Raw genomic sequence first — 18,325 nt, forward strand, 5'->3', positions numbered from 1 at the left:
AATTTTCTCTTGACGTCCGTATGTACATATGTATGTGTGTATGTATCTCTCATACCTCAAAAAAGGTATGTCCTAGAAAATTGAAATTTGGTACGTAGACTCCTAGTGGGGTCTAGTTGTGCACTTTTCCTTTCGGTTGCATTCGGATGTTCCTGAGGGGATCTTTTGCCTCTTTTTTTGGGGAAATCATTGTTAATTTCGATATAAACTCAAGTTGTGTTATAATTTGTCGGACACTAGGCGATATATCCCCAGTCTTTTGGTCGCCAGCTTGGCGACAAATTTGGCAATTTTTTTTATTTAAATTTTGTTTCAGTTTGTCCACTGTTGGTGATATTTGGAGAGTAAACAATTGAATCACATTAAAATTGCCTATAATGGGGAAATGACATTAAATTGGAGTAAAAAGAAGTCATGTGATACACACGTCAGCTTGTTTTATCATACGAAATTAAAAAGGCAATAAACGAAAAAGTTAAGTTGATAGGTATAGTTGTTTTGATTGCTTTGTTTTCATGACCAAGTAACTAGTGATTTAGTCCTCGAAATATTGAGGAAACGCTTTCAGTTGCCAACGTAAGATTTATTGAAATTGAAAAGGAATTAATAGAAGCTTGGGTCAGAACAAATTATCTGAGTAGAGCCTTTTTCATAAAACGTCCAACTGGTCCGAATTTTTGATTATCCGAATGGGCTCCGGTTCCAATTGATTCGGATAATTGGAGCTCTATTGTACTACCATAGTCGTCATAATTCCTACATTTGTATTAACTGAACAAGTACATGCACGGCTAGAATGATAGTGGTATAAGTCAAAAAGAAAAAAAAAAAAAAATCACAATGTGAGTTGCGCATGGATTTAGGCTCCTCTCTGCGGAGTTGGACTGATTTTGGGGTAATGGAGTCTAGTCGGGAGAGGAAGATTTTAATTCCAGGAGTCGGAGTTAGTTTCCCCCCTCCCAACTCCGCAGCCCTGAGAATGGGTGTGATGTTAGTTTCCAAGTCGCTGATTGGAGCAGCTGCAGGATTTTCTTTTTATTTCTAACATTTACAGATTGCGACCGTATATGTGATTTTTATTTTCTTGTAAAAACGGTAGCTGTACCTCAAGCAAGTACATAATAGGGACTCTTGCCCATCTACCTGTAATTAATTTTTATCGACTTCAAAAAGGAAGCGGTTTTTCAATTCATACTGTACTCTACAGACTCGCTGACCGGTGGTGTTTTTTTATTATCATCTTTTTTGAATAATAATAATAAAAACTGCATTTGCGGCCATTTAAAAAGATGTCGATACGTTACGAAGAATTTTGTTCAATGTGAATTTAGATGTGAAAAAGATGAAAAATTTTGACTCTGAGACCGCTAAACACTTGTGAAAAAACGTTTGCGAACGGCTGAAGTTTTCTTTGATTTTTTTACCAGATAAAATAATAATAAATGAATTAATAAATATACTGTCAAAACTTTACTTGGTGTTAGAGAACTGTTACAAAACGAGCTGATGTGTGCATCACATGACTTCCTTTTACTCCAATTTAATGTCATTTCCTCATTACTGGCCATTTTAATGTGATTCAATAATTTACTCTCTAAATATCACAAACAGTGGCCAAATTAAAATCAGATTTAAAAAAAAAAAAATTGCCAAATTTGTCGCTAAGTTGGCGACAAAACTTGGCGACCAAAAGACTGGCGATATATCGCCAAGTGTCCGCCAAATTATAACACCGCTTGAGTTTACACCGAAATTAACAATGATTTCCCCCCAAAAAGGAGCAAAAGACCCCTTTAGAAACACCCGAATGCAACCAAAAAGGGAGGTACACAGACAACTAGACCCCACTAGGAGTCTGCTTACCAATTGAGTTTGTCTCAAAAAAGATTTCTCGTAATTTAGGTTTAATTAATTTTGTGTCTAATATTCTTCCTGCTGATGTTCTGTTTATTTTATATTTTTCTTTGATAAATTCAGTTCTCAATTATGGTGTTCTTGCTTGGGGCCAAACAACTAAAAATAATCTAAATAGAATAAATATTTTATTAAAAAGATTTCACAGAATAATTAATAGAGATAATATTGTGGGTAACAGTAATAGGAGCTTTTTAAAGACCGTGGAACAAATTTATAAATATAATGTTGGTATTTTTATGTATGATTTAGTAACAAATGGTTTGAATTCAGAAATAGTGACAATCCGTGAATTGGTTCATAACTACCCCACTAGAAACCGTGAAAATATTATACATATAAACGCAAAAACAAATCTATTGTTTAATGGCATTAACTCCTACGGACCAAGATTGTGGAACACCTTACCCAATTGTTTAAAAACCATTAATAATCGAAATTTGTTTAAGAATAGGCTAAAAAATTTTATACTCAATTCTACTGTAGCCAATTTAGGATAAAGTAGCATATTCGTAATAGTAAGCCTCGGTTCTGTTATAAAATTAGACGTACTTTAATTACATTACTTGTGTTGTGTTTATGTGTTCTTTGTATGATTATGCATTTATTTTTTGTTAATTTTATATTATGTTTTAAACTGGCTCTAAATTAAGCTCTTCTCTGAGTGGTGGGAGCTAGTCAGGCTATTGTATAGCCTTTACTTCCATCTACTCAATCAGGGATTCTCAATTCGACAGAGAGAAATATATTTCTGTTGGTAATTTCTTTTTATTTTATATGTGAAATGCATATTTGTAAAATATATGTATGTGTATGTATGTATATGTGTATATATATGTGTGTATATGTGTGTGTATATATATATATATTTCCCTGATTAAAAAAAAAAAAAAAAAAAAAAATTTCAATTTTCTAGGACATACCGTTCTTGAGGTATGCGACATACATACGCACATACGCATACATACGTACATACAGACGTCACGAGAAAACTCGTTGTAATCAACTCGATGATCGTCAAGATGAATATTTCGGGTGTCTTTACGTTCCTAGGCACATATCCACGTGTGGTCGGGTTGAAAAAAAAAAAAAAAACTCAACATTCATTTGAGGGTGAGCAAAATGGAAATTAAGGTTGATTTTTGAGTGAAATTTTTTTCGCGAAAACAATACTTACTTTTTTGTAAAAGGAAGTGAAAGGTTTAAATGCAAAAAATAAGATAATAACTATTGTAAATGTAATAAATATACATAAGTAATCTTAAACATTGCTGAAAAATCATAGAAAATCACGAAATTGAATCAAAAACACGTAAAAAAAGTTGTTTAGTACATTTGTTATTATTTTTATTGTGGTAGATTTTTTTTAAAATCTCTAAAGACCAGTCAAATTTTTCTGCAAACCGGTGCCGGACCACCGGTTCAGAATCGCTGGTATGTTTGTCCTTACTGGTTGAACAGATTTAAATGATTGTTTTTTTAATCGGTAGCGGGTGCTCTGACTTCTGATCCTTTCCTTCATTTTATACTATATTTGTTCTTTAGCAACAAACAGAAGTTATGACTGACAAATCAGGAATTTTCATGTGAATAATAAGGTTCACTTTGATATTTCCTTATTAAATAATAGTTGAGGAGGAAACTCATTGTTCAAGAAATTGTTTGTCCTGAAACAGTAATATTAATAGTAGTTTTGAATGAAGGCTTCATTTACACGAACATGAAATTCGTTCAGGCTCTGCTCTTTAGTGATCCCCCCTTCTTATTTCGAATGAAAGCTAGATAGGTTGCAACTTCATTCTTCTGCTTAAAATAAACATCATCTCTTTTTAATCAGCGTACCTAATGACAAATTAAAGTTTTGCAGCCTTTGAAATAAATTAACACAAAATAGAGCGTAGTAAAGCTATTGAGTTTTGCGAAAAATAATTTCGTTTTTTTTTTTCCTCGACAGTATTTCATTGTATTTTTTCACACCAAACTTCACACTTGCGCCGTATTATCGTTATGTATATTGAAAGCTTATGTATCAAGGCTTACTTGTGACAAAGTTCATTTGAATCTACGCAGTACTTTTTGATTAATAACTTGTCAAATATGAAGAATGAAATTAGAATTTTCATCGTATTTTACTTTTTGCTATCGAAAAGTCAAAACTTCTGTTCAAGAAATAAAAAATAGCCAATGTATATAGAGCAGATACATTGACAGCACGCCAGTACCAAAGCTGGTTCGCAAAATTTTAATTCGGCAATTTTGGTGTTGAAAAATCATTCGAATCATCTGGTTAGGACAAATCTAATTCATTTTTCTGAGAGTTACCATAGTGGCTGTCCATAAATGATGTTTCACTTTTTTCCCAACATTTTTGACCCCTGTCACTCCTTTAGTACATGCCACGCTATTTTTCACAAACATTCTTATAAAAAAGACGTGATGTCACTTGCTAACCTCTCCCTTGTCAAGAACTTTCAATTTCGTGAACCCCACTCCACCGGATCCCCCCCCTCTCAAAAGCATGTCATCATATGTGATCAACCCCATATTTATTTTTACGTTTGATGTGGTCTCACTGTTTTATTTTCAAGAAGCATGATCATTTTTCTAATGTTTGTTGCATGTTTAGGTTTACACAGCGTCGATGATATTATGTTCCTTGATGAAAATTATGCGCGTCATCTGATTATACACAGGATAATTCATTTTTCTGAAAACTATCATATTACTATTTCACAAATCTAGAACTAAGCGTTTGAGGCATCAATTATTTGTTCAAAGAGTTATATTATGAATATTATTTTGTAATTTCCATCACGTATTTTACATTGGAAAATCTTGCACTGCGTTTTCTTTATTTTTATGTTTTATCAGATCTCACTTTTTTATTGTTAGGAAGCATAATCATGTTCCCAATGTTTGCTGCATGTTTACACAGCATCTATGATAAGTCCCATGATGAAAATCATGCGCGTCATCTGATTATAAAGAGGATGATTCTATTTTCTGAGAACTATCACATTAGAATTTGAATTTTTCACAAATCTAAAACTAACCATTTGAAGCATTAATTTTTTGTTCAAAGAGTTACATTATTTTTTTGTAATTTTGATCTCATGTTTTATGTTGGAAAAACCTGCGCCGCGTCTTCTGATTTTAAAAGAATGATTAATTTTTCCGAGAAAAGTCGCATTTTGCTTTGACGTTTGAACTCGTTCGACTATTTCTTACACTTCATGTTCAAACACTGTCAATGTCACGTTCAATGATGAAAATCATGCGCGTCATCTGATTATAAAAAGGATGATTCATTTTTCTGAGAACTGTCATCATCATTCACAAATCTAAAACTAACCATTTGAAGCATTTATCATTTGTTCAAAGAGTTCCATTATTATTTTGTATTTTGTAATCGCTCGTTTTATGTTGGAAAAACTTGCGCCGCGACTTCTGATTTTAAAAGAATGATTGATTTTTCCGAGAAAAGTCGCATTTTGCTTTGACGTTTAAAATCGTCCTACCATTTCTTACACTTCATGTTTAAACATTGTCAATGTCACGTTCAATGATGAAAATCATGCGCGTCATCTGATTATAAAAAGGATGATTCATTTTTCTGAGAACTGTCATCATCATTCACAAATCTAAAACTAACCATTTGAAGCATTTATCATTTGTTCAAAGAGTTCCATTATTATTTTGTATTTTGTAATCGCTCGTTTTATGTTGGAAAAACTTGCGCCGCGACTTCTGATTTTAAAAGAATGATTGATTTTTCCGAGAAAAGTCGCATTTTGCTTTGACGTTTAAAATCGTCCTACCATTTCTTACACTTCATGTTTAAACATTGTCAATGTCACGTTCAATGATGAAAATCATGCGCGTCATCTGATTATAAAAAGGATGATTAATTTTTCTGAGAACTGTCATCATCATTCACAAATCTAAAACTAACCATTTGAAGCATTTATCATTTGTTCAAAGAGTTCCATTATTATTTTGTATTTTGTAATCGCTCGTTTTATGTTGGAAAAACTTGCGCCGCGACTTCTGATTTTAAAAGAATGATTGATTTTTCCGAGAAAAGTCGCATTTTGCTTTGACGTTTAAAATCGTCCTACCATTTCTTACACTTCATGTTTAAACATTGTCAATGTCACGTTCAATGATGAAAATCATGAGCGTCATCTGATTATAAAAAGGATGATTCATTTTTCTGAGAACTGTCATCATCATTCACAAATCTAAAACTAACCATTTGAAGCATTTATCATTTGTTCAAAGAATTCCATTATTATTTTGTATTTTGTAATCGCTCGTTTTATGTTGGAAAAACTTGCGCCGCGACTTCTGATTTTAAAAGAATGATTGATTTTTCCGAGAAAAGTCGCATTTTGCTTTGACGTTTAAAATCGTCCTACCATTTCTTACACTTCATGTTTAAACATTGTCAATGTCACGTTCAATGATGAAAATCATGCGCGTCATCTGATTATAAAAAGGATGATTCATTTTTCTGAGAACTGTCATCATCATTCACAAATCTAAAACTAACCATTTGAAGCATTTATCATTTGTTCAAAGAGTTCCATTATTGTTTTGTAATTTGTAATCGCTCGTTTTATGTTGGAAAAGTCTTTTTGTCACGTTCAATGATGACAATCATGCGCGTCATCTGATCATAAAGAGGATGATTAATTTTTCTGAGACGTGTCAACAGACTTGTTTGACATTTAATGAAGTCTGATGTTTCATATATTCATTATATTACTACTTATATAAGTATTTCCGATTGCACATTTTCTGATGAAAATTATGAGCTTAATCTGATTTTAAAACTATATGATTGACTTTCCTGAGAACTGCAGTATTTTAAGTTTGGTAGTATAGCGAGTATGAAATTTGACGTACGGAACTCATTCTTTCAAAGTTAATTTTTAAAAATTTGTAATCACGTTTTTAAGACTAAAATCATGCGTTTCAGCTGATTATAAAAAGGAAGATTTATCCCCCCCCCCCCCCAGCACATTCTGGTTAGTTCATAAAGAAGTCTCAACTTCTTATTTCTAAGTAATTGACCTTTCAAAAAGTCTAAAATTTTATATATGCATGAAAAAACTAATCAGTTATTAGTTTTATATTAATTTTAAATGCTTCCGATCTCATGTGTTTATAAAAGTTCATGCGACTCGTGATCTGATTATAAAATTACTATTTATTTTTCTGTGAACAGTTGATCTTTTATCAGACGTTTTGATTCAATTTGAACAAATCTGACTATGCTGATAGAAAAAAAAAATCTAAAATTTACATCACATTTCTGCAGTCGATGACATGTTTCAAGATAAAAATCTGATCAAGAACATGATTCCTTTTGCGTAGAACTAACTTTCCGGTTTTGTCTTGTTGGCCGGAATCCTGAATGGATCATTGCCTAAAAGCTCGGAAAGTAATTATACTGTTTTTGTATATTCTAGTTTGACCTTTGATCAAACCAATAATTTGACCAATATTACGGAGAAATAACTGATCATTCATTAGATCATTCATCTCTAATATCATTTAGAGTTTCATATTACTTGGAAATATTTTCTATCGCATGTTTTATGAGAAAAATCATGCGCGTCATCTGATTGTAAAAAGGATGATTCATTTTTCTGAGAACAACTATTCAATATAAAAAAGTAGTTTTAACTTTTTGAACAAACGTTTTATTTCAAAAAATATTTATTTTCCTAAAATTAACATCCCCTTAAACATTGTCGAGGACACGTTCCATGATGAAAATCATGCGCGTCATCTGATTATAAAGAGGATGATTCATTTTTCTGAGAACTGTCATATTGTAATATAAAAACTGAAATTTTAGCAGCTTTCTTCAATAGTGTAACCAAAAATCATTTGTGTAACTATTTTGCGGCCTTGTAGACAACTGCTTACATGCCTAAAAGCTAAGGAAATAGTTAATCTATTTTTACATATTCTAGTTTAACCTTTTCCCAAGTCCTAAATGTTGATCTGTATGCAGTTTTTATCATTTATTCAGAGTTTCAAGACTTTGAAATATTTACAATAGCATGTTCTATGATGAAAATCATGCGCGTCATCTGATTTAAAAAATGATGATTCATTTTTCTGAGAGCAGCTGCTTTAGTTTGATATTTTGAAGAAGTATAACTTTTTATTCAAAGAAATTATTATTCATTTTCATGAAATTCGCATCGCATTGCAACATTAGTGATAACATGTTCCATGATTAAAATCATGTGTGGTATCTGATTATTAAGAAGATAATACATTTTTTTTTTGAGAACTGTCTTTTTTTGAGTTTTAGATAGTGAAAATTTTGCTTAAGTACACAAAGAATTCATTATTTTCTCAAGGATTTACATTGCACAAAACTTTTAGCTGTTTCCGATTGAGTGTACCATTGTTCCATGATGAAAATCATGCGCGTCATCTGATTATTAAAAGGATGATTCATTTTTCTGAGAACTGTTACTCTGTAATCAGACGTAATAGGACGTAGACGGAAAAATAGATGGACATTTTGTGCAAATCTGATGTTTTATTTAAAAAATAATTTTTTTTTGTAAAATTTTCATTTCATTTAAGCATTGTCAAAGACATGTTCCATGATAAAAATCATGCTCGTCAGCTGATTATTGAGAAGATGATTCATTTTCCTGAGAACTGTCACTCTCTATTTTGACGTTTTAGCCAGTCTAAAATTGTATATGAAGAACCAATATAGAATTTACATTGTGTACTTCTGTTTCCGATCACATGTTGCATCTTGTATATCATACGCGTTAGCCGATCGTAAGGAGGACGAAATTCATTTTTTGAAAATTATACCCTTATATGAGTGTTTTTATTAAAGTTATTAAAGCACAGAATTTCAAAGGGTTCGTTGAGTGAACAAAGCTTCTTTTTCCAAAAAAAAAATTGATTCTTATCTGATTGCTTACATTCCATAGAGAGAGTTTACAAAATTGCATTATTATAGGAATCCTTTGATAACCACAAAAGATTTCTGCAAGACTTGCAGTACTATTGCAATACTATCTGCAGTTTTTGCTTTTATCAATTTGATTCTTCATTAATTTACCTTAAATACATGCTTTAGTATATACTTCGAATGACATCCCTATTCCGTTTACACTATTCATGCTTTTACTAAAACGACGCCGCGTAAATTTTTTTCATTAAGAACTGGATTGTTCGAAAGAAAATGTTTTTGATGTTATCAATACATTATGGTGCGAGTAAGCGATAACCTGCTTGCCGTACTTGTGATTGTGACTTAACTGAAGAGCCTCCTTCGATTAAAAATGTATGTTGTCATGCATGCCAAAACATTATCTTTCTTAATTTTACAAGGAGAGAATTTTTTTTTTCTTCTCCATAGCCGAATTTTTAATAAAGCTACAGGGTTCGCGTTTCAAGCTATAGTGGGTTTTTTACGCAGATTCGTCGGAAAGGGGCTCAACTTCTGTGTAGATCCGGGTTCTAGGGACTCAGAAAAACCCATACAAAAAGAACCCCCCAAAATTGGGAAAATCCAGAGGATCCGCTTACTTGTGCTTTTACGCTTTAATGCCCAAGAGGAATCAACGGAAAGAAATAAAAAGAACCCTATCTCTTCATCAGTTCTTATCGTTGACCAGTCAGTCGAATTTGGATTGGACAGGAGATTACACTGACCTCCTACCGAGCTGGGGGAGAAAGATTCGAAGTTCAATCATAGCTCATTGTATGTACTGTATTCTAGGAATAAGCTCTAATTACACTTCTTGGAAAAATCGCTGACAACACCAAAAGAGTGGGACACCAATGAAGTGCAGTTTTAAGTCATCTTTTAGGATTATTCTAAGACAATTTTATAGTAAAAGCTTATCAATTTAGCCGAATCTATGCAACCAGAGTTTCTTGTAAACATCATTATTTTTCATCCCCAATAAAAAAAGGGATGGGAAAAAATTTTTTGAACATTTTCCTGATCACACTAAATTCTAATTTCTGAATTGTCACACCTTTTTCTTTTTAAATTAGCATATGATTATGATGGTGAGTGCAAGATTACAAACAATTCCTGCAACTTTACATTGTTTTTCAAAAGATTGATTAATAAAATCGCAGAACAATTATAACAAAACTGATTCGAGAAAATAAAATAACGAACGGGGGGGGGGGGATTCTGATATACGGTCACGTATCTACTTGACGTCAAAAACAAATGTTGGCGATATTCCAGTGAAAGTTGAGTGACTGGACTGGTGTGGTCGGTTCTCCACCTGTGGGAAGAGGCTTTCTCGGTTTGGAATTCAACCTTGTGCCAATTTACACTCAGCGGAACGGAAAATTGGAACCGAATTCATCCACCTGTTGATGCCGCATTGTTATTACGCATAATACAATTCACAGCTATTTTATAATCAAAACGTAATCTCGCCTCACTCGTTGACGCCTTTTGGAATGAATGCATTCGACGGCCATCGAATCGCCGAAACAAAATTCTTATAACTCATTTGAGTAGCAGCAGAAGTCTTTATTACGCATTTTCGAACAATCATTTGTGTAATTTCCTTTTTTTTTTTCAATCCTCCACATAATACGTGGAATTATAGTTCCTACATTTTAAATTAAACTTGATTTGTATGTATGTAATTTATTTTCCATTCGTATGGTTTTTAACAAATGTTAGCATTTAAATAAAACTCATTTTTTAATCATATTTTCTAATGTTGTCTTGTGCCAGCTAGGCTGCCCATTCGAGGCGCGTTGCTTCACTTTTCCCATTGTACCGCAATTTGGAGTGAATTCCATAGTACACTTATACTATAAAAACTAGGGGCGAATCCAGCTTCTGGTTTAGGGGGTCATTATTGAAAAGAAGGGGGTGAAAAAGTGCAATTTCGTGTTCTGGTCTGGGGCGATTTTTTTAAAATATAGGTCCTCAAAATATAACTTCAGGCAATATTTGATCGCGTTAGAGGGGGGGGGGCAGTGCCTGATAAGGACTCGTTTATAGGGTAGGCAACCATTCACAGCATAGCAACACATTCACACAAAAAAAGGAAGAAGACAGGAGGGTGAAAGTACCTCCAGATCAGAGCTGGGATTCGAACCCAAGACCTCTCCATCGCAGTCAGACTACTCTGAGCACTTGAAAAGGCGTGAAAAGAACTAAACATTCAACTAAATCTAAATTATTTACTAAACTTCGAGGGAGATAAATTGTCTTTTGAGTAAATTGCCCTGAAGTCAGTTTAAGACTTCACAAAATCTCTGACAAAGAAGACAAGTCAGTGATATATCAAGTCAGGACATTTTAGAGGTCGATTGGTATTAAAAAAAAAAATCTTGAAAAATTTCCTCCACTTATGAATTTCTAAAAATGAAATTTTTGGCTATCTTTAATGATAGTAAAAATTATAAGTTTGATTTTTTTTTTCAAGTATGACATAAACATATTTTTGAAACATACAGCCGCAATAATTATTAGTATTAATTAATTGTTTAGATAGATATATAAAAATAGTATCTAAAATTGTGTTCAATTTACTTAAGTTTGAAAAAAAAAAAAAACCTCCGAACATTTGTATAAATGAAATTTAATTATTACTGTCGTTTTTTATTATGATCGTAATTTTTGATAGGCTGGTGTTTGAAATAAGAATTTAGTGTAGAAATATGGTTTTTTTGATTTTTTTATGACCCTTCGTTTTGTAAAACCCTTAACAGGCTTCCGATGCAGGAATAGTTAATTTTATGGTCCTGTTAACGAATTAAGTTCATAGTATTGTTTTCGAGGGAGAAAGTACATCCATACCCGAGCCGGGATTCGAACCCAGGACCTTCTCATCGCAGTCAGACTTCTGAGCACAAGACAAGGCTTGAAAAGAACTATTTAACATTCACTTAAACTTCGAAACTAAGTTTTTTTTTCTTATGTCAATTTGTTTAAAGGACTTTTACCTGTATATGACGGCATAAGTTCAAGCCAAAAAATTGTAATCATCTATTGTATTACTTTAATACCACATTATCCTGTGCCCACTTATGCTTCTGAAAAGGTTACGAAATTTCGATTTTGTAGATATCCCGTGGAGGTTGAGCAGACAAAATATAAAATGGAAAATTGAATCAATCCGCCAGCATTTAATGCTGAATTGTAACTCTGCTAAAAATGCAGACAGACTGTCTCGTCGTCTATAACTCGTGTATTAAGTGACAGATGGTTTCACCCTTTGGTTTCACTCCCATTTAATAAATTTTCCCCCTGCCCATGGGAAAGGAGAGGAAATTAACCACTCATACTGAGATTGCATTATTGTAAGCGATTCTATTGTATCATGAATTATTTCAAACTTTTTTTCTGTACTTGCGACCGCACATACGCAACATAACACGCTGCTTCTTAAAAGATTATAAAAGTTCGCTGCTTTATTGTACTAATCTGCGGAATTCAATGATACCGAATAATTGATATCGCACAAGTTAATGTGTGCTGTAGATTTTATAGTTTTATATATATATATATATATATATATATATATATATATATATATATATATATATATATATATATATATATATATATATATATATATATATATATATATATATATATATATATATATATATCTCCTTTATTTCGCACCATAAGCTTTTTTTTTCAAATCAATCGTGAAGATGATTGATCTTTACAATAAATTTTTCTTTTCACGCTCATGATTGCAGTAAGCCATGTTCTAAAAAGTTCTAAAATTACAGTAGAAGTTCTCTTAACCGGTTCCCGATTGATTTGATCCCCTTTTTAACCAGTAAAAAAACATGTTTTCCCAATCGATGAATGGAAAATAGTTGTTTTCTTTTATTCCCATGATATTTTCACTGTTGTTTAATTTTTCTTCATGCATGCTTTTACCAATGTCTTTGCCATATGAATGTCGATGATCACCGGCGATTGACGACATTTACCGGGTTTCAGTCTTCAGTGGCGTAGCGAAATTTTTTTTCATGGGGGGGGGTTTAGGTTCTCTTGAAACTTTTCGAATTTAAAGGCCAAAAAGCGCTATATTAGGCCCTTGCATGTGCGCTCATACATATTGTTACAAATTCTGTAAATAGTAATTATTGTAGGAACGTAACCTGTAAATAGTTTCCCGTAATGAATATACAACCCCTTTTTCATATGGCTAAAATATACGACCCCTATTTTATTTTTCTTTTCATTGATAACGGTCTACGCATTTCGGGAAGCCGAAGGAAACGTGTAGAATGTTGTGGAAAATTCTTTTCGGTGTATTTAAGCCGTTAGCGATGGATAAACAGTCAGTTTCGGTTGATATTTCGAACTGAGAACATTTTGCTCTGTTCATAGCGAGGCATTTCGCTGTGTTGTTTTCGTATTTCGAAGTAAATACGTGTGTAAACGTTGAGTTTACGGTGTTGTGTGATAATTGCTTAATTGCTGATGAATAATTTAGCAGTTGTTGAAGATCTTTCCTGTACATAGTGTAAATAAATTTCCTGTGTTTTTATCAAGAACTGTGTTTTCTTTTCAAGAAAGTGGAAGTCGCACCGAATCCGTTACAATTTGGCGCCCAACGTGGGGCTTCTTCTGGACTTTCTTGGAGTAAGTGTGACTTTGGACATTTTTTTCATAAAGACTTTTTTTGAATTTGGACTTTAATTTTATGGTGATTACTCGCGCAATGGATGAACAATTAAAACAACTTCTTGATGCAATCAACTCTGTTAAAAATGATATGGCGGCTAATCAAGAACAATTAAAAAATGATATGGCGGCTAATCAAGAACAATTAAAAAATGATCTGACTGCAAGTATGTTGGCAAATCAAGACCAGTTAAAAAGCGATTTAACGGTGCTGAAAAAGGACTTAACGTCTAACCAAGAGGAAATTAAAAACGACCTTATTTCGGTAAAGACTGTGATGGAAAATAAATTTAATGACATAGAGCATCGAGTTGATGCTATTGAAGAAAAATTTAATACCGTTGAAAGCCGATTCAATGCTGTAGAAAATAAATTTGAAGATGAAGATAGAAGATTTCATCTACTAAAAGAAGAGATCTTTAAGGACGTGGAAAGGAGATTGGTGACCGCGGAAAGCAGCTCTGTACAGTTTGGCGCTCCCACATCGGTTGCTCGACCGTCCATTAAACTTGCCACATTTGATGGGAAAACTTCGTGGCAGGTTTACAAAACTCAATTCATGATAGTGGCGGAAGCGAACGGATGGGACTCTGCTACCAAGGCCTGTCATCTTGCAGCATCCCTGAGAGGTGACGCAGCGGACATTCTCCAGACCCTTCCGGACAGCCAGCGCCTGGATTTCGCCGCCCTCACATCTGCGTTGGAGCTTCGCTTCGGTGAGAAGTGCCAGAAAGATTTCAGCCGACTCCAGTTGAAGTCCCGTTTCCAGAAAACCGGGGAAACCCTGCAAGAGCTAGCGGCGGACGTCGAGAGATTGTCTCATCTTGCTTTTTGTGACTGTCCTGCGGACGTTCGAGACAACCTGGCACTCAACTACTACATCGACGGGGTTCGAGATCCGGAAATCCAGAAAGCTCTACGGATGGCGGATGTCAAAGACCTGAGTTCTGCTGTTGTGTATGCGATGAAGTTAGAGGCCGCCCAGCAAGCAACCCGCAAGGATCGCCATTCAATCCGCGGCGTGAAAACTGATGAGCCTGATCCGGTTTCGTCACGTTTTGCTGATCTGGAAAAGCAAATAAAAGAAATTGCAGGAATCCTCAAAAGGAATTCGGCTCCCAAGGACCATAATGGACAATCACTTAAGTGCTGGAAATGTGGTGGCGAGGGTCACTTACGAAGAAACTGTGAAGCTCGTCAAGAAACCAGAGGGAAGAGCACCTCTCCCTCGCAGGTCCAGGAAAACTAAGCCATGGCAATCTCGCGGGGCGGAGGTCGCCAAATTGGAATGAGCCCCATCTTAAAGTTTTCCAGATTTCATCGACGAGTGGCGGCAGTAATGGACTGTTTGTTTACGCATATGTAAACGGGTTTCCCTGCGAACTGATTATTGACACTGGAGCCAATGTTACGATCATTAGAACAGATGTGGCTCGTCAATTTGGACTTAACATTCTGTGGACGCCGCCCTGCGTTACCCTCCAAACTGTGACAGGTGACAAGATCGAGATTGAAGGTAAAGTGAACTTAGAAATTGTGTTTGGAAATGCCATTTACCATCATACCGCATTCGTTGCTGCTATCATAGACCCCTTCATTCTCGGATTGGACTTTTTAAAGAAGTATGACTTCAACCTCGACTTCAAGACTAACGAGCTGCACTCGACGAGAGAAGACATAGCAGTCTTTCCCGCAGAAAGTGATGTAAAATCCGCTCATCAAATAATTGCCCAAACAGATTTATCAATTCCTTCAAGGTCAGAATCATTAATACCCGGCTCCATTGAAGAAAGCAATAGTTTTAGATTTGGACTCATTGAATACCCCAACTTAAGCAATAACCCAAAAGGAGTGCTGGTGGCATCTACGCTTGTGGATCTTTCCAAGGATGTAATTCCTGTGAGAGTCGCCAACGTGAGTGAAAGGCCAAGGAATATCCGGAAAGGCGAAGTGTTAGCAACTTGTACTCCCGTAAACTGCATCATTAGAAGAATCAATTCCCCCGAGACTGTGTCTTCTGAGTCCTTGACATCGAAGTTAATTGGGAGTGCACCCTTATCGAAGGATCAAAGAACTGCTGCGGAACAATTGGTGGACGACTTCAAGCATCTGTTTTCATCTACATCGGAGGATGTGGGCCGGACGAATTTAACGCAGCATAGGATCTACACTGGAGAACACCCCCCTATTAAACAGCATCCAAGACGACTACCGTTCGCCAAGAAGGAAGAGGTTGAGACCCTCCTGAAAGAGATGAAGGAGAATGATGTAATCGAACCTTCATCCAGTCCTTGGGCCTCTCCCATCGTCTTGGTCCGAAAGAAAGATGGCTCCACCAGATTTTGTGTCGATTACCGACGACTGAATGAAATCACCAAGAAAGACAGTTACCCTCTTCCACGGATAGACGACACCTTAGACACTCTTTCCGGACACAAGTGGTTTTCGACCCTGGACTTGAAGAGCGGCTACTGGCAGGTTGAGATACACCCTGATGACCGAGAGAAGACAGCGTTTACAGCTGGACAAGGCTTATGGCAGTTCAAAGTGATGCCCTTCGGCCTCTGCAATGCACCAGCTACGTTCGAGCGTCTTATGGAGACAGTGTTAAGAGGACTTTCCTACGAATCCTGTCTGGTCTACTTAGACGATATCATCATCGTGGGACGCAGCTTCGAAGAACATCTGGCAAATCTTAGGAAGGTGCTGCAAAAGCTTAAGGAAGCCAATCTGAAGTTAAGCCCGTCCAAATGTAATTTGTTCCGCCGGGAAGTGAACTACCTTGGTCACATCATCTCTTCTGAGGGTGTACAAACCGATCCAGAGAAGGTATCTGCGGTCAGGAGTTGGAGTCGTCCCGAAAACATCCATCAGTTGCGAAGTTTCCTGGGGCTCTGCACTTACTACAGGAAGTTTGTGAAGGGTTTTTCCAACATTGCACGACCTTTGCATAAGCTGACGGAGAGCAAGCAAAAGTTTGAATGGTCAAAAGAATGCGACGATGCATTTCTACGACTGAAGGAGGCTTTAACATCAACGCCTATCCTCGCCTATCCTCAGCCTGAAAAATCCTTCATCCTGGACACTGATGCGAGCAACGAGGGAATTGGAGCTGTTTTATCCCAAGAAATTGACGGAAATGAACATGTCATCGCTTACTGGAGCAAATGCTTATCAAAGTCGGAGCGAAATTACTGCGTCACCAGAAAGGAGTTACTGGCCATAGTGAAAGCTGTAGAACACTTCCATCATTACCTCTACGGCCGAAAATTTCTGCTTCGGACAGATCATGCCTCGTTAACTTGGCTTTTGAACTTCAAGAATCCAGAAGGCCAGATAGCCAGATGGATACAGCGGCTCCAGGAATATGACATGGAGATCAAGCATCGAAAAGGGTTATCTCACGGGAATGCTGACGCTTTATCAAGGAGACCCTGTCCTGAGAACTGCCACTATTGTTCCCGAATCGAGAAACAGTATGGAACGACTAGCCCTACCGCCTATCAGGTGACAGTGACTCCAACATCATCAGAACCTGATCCATGGAGTGATGACCAAGTTCGAAAAGATAAACTTGAAGACCCCGACATAAAACCAATTTTAGAGTTCATGGAAAGTGACAGTCGACGCCCTAGCTGGCAGGACGTTTCCATCTTCAGTCCTGCAACAAAAACATACTGGGCTTTATGGAACTCACTCCATTTACGGAACGGCGTGCTACACCGGAAATGGGAATCTGACGACGGCAAGACATCTAGGTGGCAGTTACTACTTCCTCGATCCAGGATTTCAGATGTTCTGAAAGAAATACATAGTAGTGCGACTGGAGGACATTTTGGTGTCTTGAAAACTCTCAATAAAGTTCGGGAGCGCTTCTTCTGGAGCAAGGCGAAGGATGACGTGGAGAAGTGGTGCCATTCTTGTGACGCCTGTGCTGCTCGTAAAGGACCGAAGAAGAGAAGCAGAGGGAAGCTACATCTGTACAACGTTGGAGCTCCTTTCGAACGAATTGGGATCGACATCCTGGGTCCTCTACCAAGAACTGCTGATGGGAACAAATACATTCTTGTTTCCATCGACTACTTCACCAAATGGCCGGAAGCATATCCCATTCCAGATCAAGAGGCTACTACCGTAGCAGAGACTCTAGTCCAACATTGGATCTCAAGATACGGAACACCTTTGCAGATTCATTCCGATCAAGGGAGGAATTTCATCTCTGCTGTGTTTAAGGGCCTATGTCAAATTTTCGGAATTGAGAAAACTAGGACAACACCACTACACCCACAATCGGACGGCATGGTGGAGAGATTTAACCGCACAATCCTAAATAATCTCTCGCTTATGGTATCCAGAAATCAACAGGATTGGGACAAGAAGTTACCTTTGTTCCTGCTGGCCTACTGCAGTGCTGTCCACGAGACTACCGGATTTGCCCCATCTCAGATGCTCTTCGGACGAGAGCTTCGGCTACCTTGTGATCTCGTCTTCGGTCGTCCTCCGGATGCGCCTTCATCGCCTGAGGAGTACATCCAGGATCTCCAGGCCCGGTTGGAAGACGTTCATAACTTCGCACGAGAGCGAATCAACATCGCGGCGGAGAAGATGAAGACCCGATACGACACAAGGTCTACTGGACATGAATTCAACGAAGGCGACAAGGTTTGGTTATGGAATCCCATCCGACGGAAAGGTCTGTCACCCAAATTGCAGTCGCATTGGGATGGA

The 18,325-nt window shown here is 36.3% G+C and overlaps 8 pseudogenes; all 8 read left to right on the forward strand.

The window, feature by feature from the left end:
* The first annotated feature begins 5,171 nt into the window (after window positions 1-5,171).
* Window positions 5,172-5,235, forward strand: LOC129232697 (small nucleolar RNA SNORD10; annotated as a pseudogene).
* Window positions 5,236-5,471: 236 nt separating this feature from the next.
* LOC129232702 (small nucleolar RNA SNORD10) lies at window positions 5,472-5,535 on the forward strand (annotated as a pseudogene).
* Window positions 5,536-5,771: 236 nt separating this feature from the next.
* On the forward strand, window positions 5,772-5,835 carry LOC129232704 (small nucleolar RNA SNORD10; annotated as a pseudogene).
* Window positions 5,836-6,071: 236 nt separating this feature from the next.
* On the forward strand, window positions 6,072-6,135 carry LOC129232701 (small nucleolar RNA SNORD10; annotated as a pseudogene).
* Window positions 6,136-6,371: 236 nt separating this feature from the next.
* On the forward strand, window positions 6,372-6,435 carry LOC129232703 (small nucleolar RNA SNORD10; annotated as a pseudogene).
* Window positions 6,436-7,683: 1,248 nt separating this feature from the next.
* Window positions 7,684-7,747, forward strand: LOC129232700 (small nucleolar RNA SNORD10; annotated as a pseudogene).
* A 243-nt stretch (window positions 7,748-7,990) lies between these two features.
* LOC129232699 (small nucleolar RNA SNORD10) lies at window positions 7,991-8,054 on the forward strand (annotated as a pseudogene).
* Window positions 8,055-8,343: 289 nt separating this feature from the next.
* On the forward strand, window positions 8,344-8,407 carry LOC129232705 (small nucleolar RNA SNORD10; annotated as a pseudogene).
* Window positions 8,408-18,325: the final 9,918 nt, after the last annotated feature.

The sequence above is a fragment of the Uloborus diversus genome, unplaced genomic scaffold (assembly GCF_026930045.1).
Source record: "Uloborus diversus isolate 005 unplaced genomic scaffold, Udiv.v.3.1 scaffold_1309, whole genome shotgun sequence".
Lineage (NCBI taxonomy): Eukaryota > Metazoa > Arthropoda > Arachnida > Araneae > Uloboridae > Uloborus > Uloborus diversus.